This window comes from Lolium rigidum, chromosome 2 (assembly GCF_022539505.1).
Source record: "Lolium rigidum isolate FL_2022 chromosome 2, APGP_CSIRO_Lrig_0.1, whole genome shotgun sequence".
NCBI lineage: Eukaryota > Viridiplantae > Streptophyta > Magnoliopsida > Poales > Poaceae > Lolium > Lolium rigidum.
This window is the reverse complement of record NC_061509.1, coordinates 25,205,752-25,212,825: the sequence shown is the minus strand read 5'-3', so window position 1 is coordinate 25,212,825 and position 7,074 is coordinate 25,205,752. Positions and strand designations below refer to the sequence as shown.

General features: G+C 55.2%; 1 long non-coding RNA gene across 1 annotated transcript; it reads right to left on the bottom strand.

Annotated features, from left to right (window-relative positions):
• LOC124686105 lies at positions 1 to 2,757 on the bottom strand. Its single transcript, XR_006997721.1, has 3 exons — positions 2,576 to 2,757; positions 1,413 to 1,493; positions 1 to 116 (listed from the first exon to the last, which is right to left on the bottom strand). It is a non-coding gene; the product is annotated as an uncharacterized LOC124686105 (long non-coding RNA).
• Positions 2,758 to 7,074: the final 4,317 nt, after the last annotated feature.

Sequence of the window (7,074 nt, the reverse complement as noted above, 5' to 3'; positions counted from 1 at the left end):
AGTGCACTTGAAAGCTACATAGAGGGCCGATCTCCGCGTCGAGCATACAAATGGAAGAAATTACCCAACAGCCCATTTCTGCATCCCAGCCACCAGAATGTTATTGTAGTAGATACCTGCAGAGGAAGTAATATCGTCAGCCAAAGAAACTAGAGTTCAAAATTTCTGTATGACTCAAAGAGAAAACATTAGCTTCACAATTTTTGGAAATTGTGCCAAAAGCTCCAAAGTTGAACTGACTAAGCAGTATTAGAAAAAATCAATATCGGAAACAGAGAACAGCAGTAGGTAATTTGTAGTCTGGTAGTACACTTTCGACTCCAACTATTGTAAGATTTTGGCTACACTAGTCTGAGTAGTGAGTACAGACCAAAAGAGGGTCTCCTGGAGTAGGAATCATAAATTCTGGCTAGCTCATAGCCAACTTACAGAAATGTACGAGCTAGCTAGTCACTAACAAAACGAATTTTATCAACTTCTTGAGGTAAAAGCCTCAGGCAAGGGACCCTGTCTCATCTTACTAATTGATACCTCCTTCGATCCAAAATTACTGCCATTTTTTACTCTGCACAGCATTAAGAAGTACTTTCAGCACTACATTACTGTTAACATGCTAGTAAAATAATGCATGTTACTAGTTATCTAGTCGTGTCATTTCGATTCCCCTGTTTGGTATGAAGTATTAAATATCCATGGCGGCTAAAACTGAAATATTAGACTGCACATAAAGCATAGCTACATATAGTTTGGACCGGCCAAATTATACTAGTGGCTAATGCCCAATTAGATATATATGAAAATCTGGTGGATAACAAGCGACATGCTGAGAAAATGTTTAACCAAACAGCCTTAAACCAGAATTATCATCGATAAAACTAAAATGACTCCAAGCAAAACGATAAACAGAGGTATAAGATTAGCAAAGGCATACTCTTCAAGTATTGTGTCTATCGTTACTTCACTAAGGTATTACAATAATCCAGAATAAGCAGGAATGTGAAATGGCAAACCCTATAAGTCTGTATGAATAAAGGAAATATATGAAAATAAATGCTTGATTAATGCTACTTACAGCATGCACATACATACTAGGACTTGAGATACACAAAACAACGAAAAAACAGTTAAAGGTGATGCAGCAACGAGTAAATAAAACTCCCAAAGTAAAACAAAAATATATTCCTGAAGCACGGCAAAGGGTTAGTTCATTTGCTACTACTTAGCATGACAGTAGTCTCTCTCTGAGCAGGGACGAACATATGCACAATAGAGAATGAGGAACGGTTCCAAGTCATCGGTCATTGGAGGGTCTAGAGTGAGAAGAGCCTACACTAACATAAGGAAAGGATATCACTACATTATTTGATGGAACAGATCAGATAACTAAACATACATGCAGAAGATAAACTTACCTGCCTAACCAGTACATCACGACAGAAAGTCCTCTTAAGTATTGTGCGGAAGATCAGTTGCATCATGTCCACCACTATTGCCTGTTTATGCAAGCATAAGAAGTCAAACAACCAGTAACAATCCAACGAAAAGCCAAACTCATAGCTGCAGTTTGAAAAACACAACAGTTTTGATACAGCATTAGGAATAGATAAATAAACTACACGTCTACACCTACCTTCAAATTTAAAGAATATATTGAGAACAGTATGTACTGATGAACATTGTAAAAATGTGCGCACTCAGACTATTGCTGGTCAGAACAGACAAGTTCGATTATTAAGCTTGTTCATTGCCATATCAGAAAAAAGAAATACCAATAAATCCTAGCAAAAAGCGATCACGAGTTTTCAGATTAAGTTATCTTCAAATATTGTTAGCATTCAGGTGGGGAACCTCTCCCGACCCCCAATGAAAATTCGAAAAAAAAAGTATTGTTAGCAATAAAATGAAATGAACTCTATTTATTAGTTTTCCCATGTATATATGGACTTGCCACTTGCGACACACTATCTGAAATGTGATAGAATGATGAACTATTCGTAAATTTCAAACAAATTAATCATTGCTGATTTAAGATTACTAGCAAGAGTAGCAGAGACAATCATACTGAATGAAAGAATTAGAATTAGCTCTACGATTACAAATTTACCTATTGATTGAAAGGATTTTTCATCAGGATCTCAAAGGATTCGACAAAACATGGCTTGCACAATTTTAAGTAAACTGGTGAATAGAGAAAAAACAATGACTTGATACTTAATAGTATCAGTTCTGAAAGAAACCAGCAGCAGACTTTGATCAGTTAGTCCTTACTAGCAACAATAATGTGGTATGATCTAAAATATATCATGCACAAAACTCATAACCAACTTCATTTCAGCATTTCGGTGAGCTATGTCCTAGCACTCATTCCAACTTGTTAATATAAAGTACGTTATGCTTTTTAGTTGAACATATTAAGTTATCTCTAGGACAGATAATAGAACTTGGCAGGCTCTGTATGTGAATATAACTAACACATATCGATTGCATTATGACTAATTATTCACAAACCATAACCAAAAAATTAAACAAACATACAGAAGCTGTAAGAGATAAGACGCAAGGGCCAGTATCATACTTGGAAGGTAGAAGCTCATGTAGGGCAGCACGCTAAAGTATTCTCCGGGCTCATCAACCTTCTTAACCTGCCCAGAACTGAGCTTGATCATGAACAAGCCAGCACCTGAGCAAACGAAGATGACACCCACACCCTCTGCAAAGCCGACCACGGATAGTTCGTCTTCAGGATTGGTAACAGGTATTGTTGTCGGGGGGAAGACCCCGGGTAGGGCAATGGACGCGGAGCAGCCGGCTGACCACTGGCCGGCTCGCGGCAAAGGCCGGCTGAGGAGCAGCCGGCTGGCGCCGTGGCCGGCTGGCGCCGTGGCCGGCTGGTCCGGAAGTCGGCTGGCTCTAGGTCCTAGTCGGCCTAGCTACGGCCGCCAATGCTGTAGTTGGGCCGGCTTCTACAAGCCATATCCGACTGGGGGTCTGCACCTCAGACCGACTCGAGGCTGGCGAGTCTTGCACTTGGAAGGAACCGGGTTGGTGATCCGGGTTCCCAAAGTCCACGCTGACTTCATCTTCCGTAAGCGCGGGGCACTGTGGGGCAATAGTGCCACGCGCCGGACAGGCCATCATGGCTTACGACGCACCGTACAGGCTACAGTGGCTGACGGCGACAGAGACACCTCCTCTCCATACCGCTGACCCGGGCAGCCGGATGGGACAGGCCATGACGCCTCAACGGCTCCTGACGTCACCGCCTCGGGAAGGAGCGGAAGCCGAAGCCGGCCAAGCCGGCCAGTAGACTATAGGGTCTTATATGTAAAGTGCCGGTGCCTATATAAGCCGCACTACCCCTCTCGTGCAAGGGACGATCGAACACTTATTGCTTTCACCTACCTACGGAGCTGCCCCTGTGAGAGAGACCATCGTCTCCCTTAGCCTCTCGGGGCCAGCCGGACACAGCTCTAGGAGCACCATGGTACTGTGTGATTACCGTATACACTCATAGCAGGAGTAGAGGTTTTACCTCCACCGGAGGGCCTCGAACCTGGGTACGTCGCCGTGTCGCTCGTGCCCATACCCGCTTCCGGATACCGCCGTGAGATCTCTCGGGAGCCCCTTCGATTAGCCACCCTATGGCATATGCCGTGACGATACCACGACATTTGGCGCCCACCGTGGGGCCTTCAGCATCCTCGGCCGGTGTCTTCATCCGGACGGGCCTCACCATCACCACCGGCGAGCGAGTCGCTTCAGGCTTGATCTGGAGATTCGGTTCCCTCGACTGCGTCAGCGACAACGCTGGCTGCTTCGCCGACCGGCCCTTCCCAGCCGGCGGCAGCGTCATCTCCTTCGGCGGCCACGACGTCTACGTCGCCACCGTCGCACCGCCGCGCTACCCGCGGCAGGTGTTGCGCTGCGCCAGCCCTCCTCCGCGAGCCGGCAGCAGCGCTCCCGTCAGCCCCGCCGTCGTGCAAGTCATGATGGCTGGCGAGGAGCTCCCCTCCAAGAACCCGCGCACCCGCGGCCCCAACCTGGAGCGCAACGTCGACCCCAACGCCTCCGGCTCGGGCCCAAAAGCGCCACCACCACCGTCCCGGCTGGAGCAAGTCCGGGCAAAGCTGAGCACCCCGCTCACCACCGGCGCCGGCACCGACGCCGCCGCCGTCGAGGCAGACCGGGAGGCGCACCGCGTGCTCCTCCTCAAGCAGACCGAGGAGCTGGCTGCTGCTAAGCGCCAGTGGGACATCACCCAGCGCGAGTACAACCGCGCCCACGGCCTCACCCCAGGCGGCGACAACCCCAGCCGAGCCGGCGAGATCCGCCGCAGAGGCCGCGACCTAGGCGCCGAGATCGACCGCGACGGCGCGGACGAGCCGGCTCCATCCATGGAGCTGCCCATCTACAACACCCCCGACAAGAACATGCTCGCGGCCGAAGCCGCCGCAGAGAGCTGCACCGCCTCGAGGGCGAAGAGCTACGCCGCCGGACCGCGCGGGTGGCTGATTTGGTGAAGGCTGCCAACGAGGCGGTCGAAAGACCCCGAGTACGCCCGAGACCCTAGAGCTTCTCACGCTCGTGGTGCCGCGAGGCAATGCCGGGGACACGGCCGAGTCCGCCTCCCAGCACCAAGCCGGCGCAGCGACTCCCGCGCCACGCGCGCAACCCCGAGCCGGCCGAGCCACCAGCCAGGCGGCGGCAGCAGCCGCAGCCGGGCTCCGCCAAGCCGGAACCAGGAGCAAGACTCCGAGCCGCGACGCCCTCACCGGCCGGCTCCCGAGGCAGGCGGCGCTCGCCAGCCGGCCCACTCCCGGCTAGGCCCGCGCATCGAGCCCGCCGACGCCAGAGACCGCCTCGACCGGCTGATCGAATCCCGCATTGCGGAAGAGGAGGCGCCGGCTTGCCCCAAGTGCTTCGGGCCCCGCATCGCCAACGAGCCCGTGCTCGACGGTTTCCAGCTCCCCCGCGACACGCCCAAGTACGACGGCACCGCCAAGCCGGAGGACTGGCTGCTGGACTACTCCACCGCAGTCGGCATCTCTCGGGGCAACAAGCGCTGGGCTGTGCGCTACTCCCCCCTCATGCTGCTCGGCTCCGCCCGCACATGGCTCAACAACCTGCCGGCCGGCAGCATAAGCGGCTGGCTGGACTTCGAGGCCGCCTTCATCAGCAACTTCCACCGGCACCTATCGCCGGCCGGGTCGCCCTCAACAGCCTTGAGATGTGCAAGCAGGGCCCGGACGAGACGGATCGCGCGTACCCGACGCGCCGGTGCGAGATGCGCAACTCTTGCGAGGGCGTGCACGAGATGCAAGCCATCGGCTTCTTCATGGGAGGCTGCCGGCCCAACACCATGCTTCGTGGCACAAGCTACGCCGCAGCGAGCCCAAGACGATGGCCGCCTTGATGGCCATCGCCGACAAGTACGCGGCCGGCCGAGGAAGCCGGCAAGGCGCCGGCCGACGTTTCACCAGCCCCGGCAAGACGAGACAACAACAAGCCGGCTGAGCACAAGCCGGCCGAGGGCGGCTCGCATGGCAGCCGGCGGGACAACTACCGCGGCAAGCGTCACAGCCGACCAGCCGGACCGCCGGTACGGTTCCGCCCATGTGGCAGCCGTGTCGGACAACGCGGCAGGCGGCAGCCGCCGCCGTGAAGCAAACGGACCGGCAATGGAAGCCGAAGTACACCTTCGAGCGAGATGCTCGACTCGCCGTGCAAGTACCACAGCGGCAAGAACCCCTCCAACCACACCACCCGCGACCGCCACTTCATGAAGCGGCCGACAAGCGGCGAACCCCTCCCCCTCCACCCCCGCCCCCTCCGGCCGGCGGGCCGGGTGGTCAAGGCGGCGCAGAGAACGCCAACCTCGAGCACCACGAGGCTAACCAAGTGCACCATGGCGGCCGATATCCGGCCGAGGATGCTACCTACATCATCTTCACCTCCGAGCCCGAGGACAAGACGAGCCGAGCGAGCCGTTCCCTCGAGGTCAACGCGGTCATACCGCCGGTCCCCGAGTACCTAAACCGGGTCGGAGCAGGCCATCACATTTGATCGCCGCGACACACCGGCTGTCCTGCCGAAGCCGGGCAGCTACGCCATGGTCCTCGACCCCACCATCGGCACGACTCGGCGCGGCGTGCGATTTTCGCGCGTCCTCATCGACGGCGGCAGCAGCATCAACATCCTCTACCGCGACACCGCCCGCAAGCTGGGCATCCAGGAGGCCGAGTTGCGCCCCACCCCCACCGTCTTCCATGGCATCGTGCCGGAGCCACCGCTGCCGGCCGATAGGCCGGATCACGCCGGAGGTGATGTTCGGGAAGCCGGACCACTTCCGCACCGAGAGAATCGAGTTCGAGGTGGTGGACCTCGTGAGTCCCTACCACGCGCTCCTGGGCAGGCCGGCCCTGACCAAGTTCATGGCGGTGCCCCACTACGGGTACCTGAGGATGAAGCTGCCTGGCCCAAAGGGGGTCATCACCATAGCCGGCGACTATCGCCGCTCCATGGACTGCGCCACGCAGAGCTCCAAGATGGCCCAGACGCTGGTCATCGCCACCGAGAAGCAGCTCATCCACGACGCCGTTGCCCTTGCCAAGGCCGCGCGAGACGGACATGCCGGCTGCGAGCAACCCGGCTGGGACGACTCACTTCCAGCCGGCCGACAACACCAAGAAGATCTCGCTGGACCCGGCGCAGCCGGACAAGTACGTCACCATCGGTGCCGGCTTGAGCAAGAAATAGGAAAGCGAGCTCACCAGCTTCCTCCGTGAGAATCGGGACATCTTCGCATGGACTCCAAGAGACATGCCGGGTGTGCCGAGGGAGTTGGCTGAGCACCACCTCCACGTCCGGCTCGAAGCCAAGCCGGTGAAGCAGCCTCTCAGGCGCTTCGCCGAAGAACGAAGGAAGGCCATCGGTGAAGAAATCGCCCGGCTCCTAGCTGCCGGCTTCATCATGGAAGTACTGCACCCGGACTGGTTGGCAAACCCGGTCCTGGTTTTGAAGAAGAACGGCTCCTGGCGCATGTGTATCGACTACACCAGCCTGAACAAGGCGTGC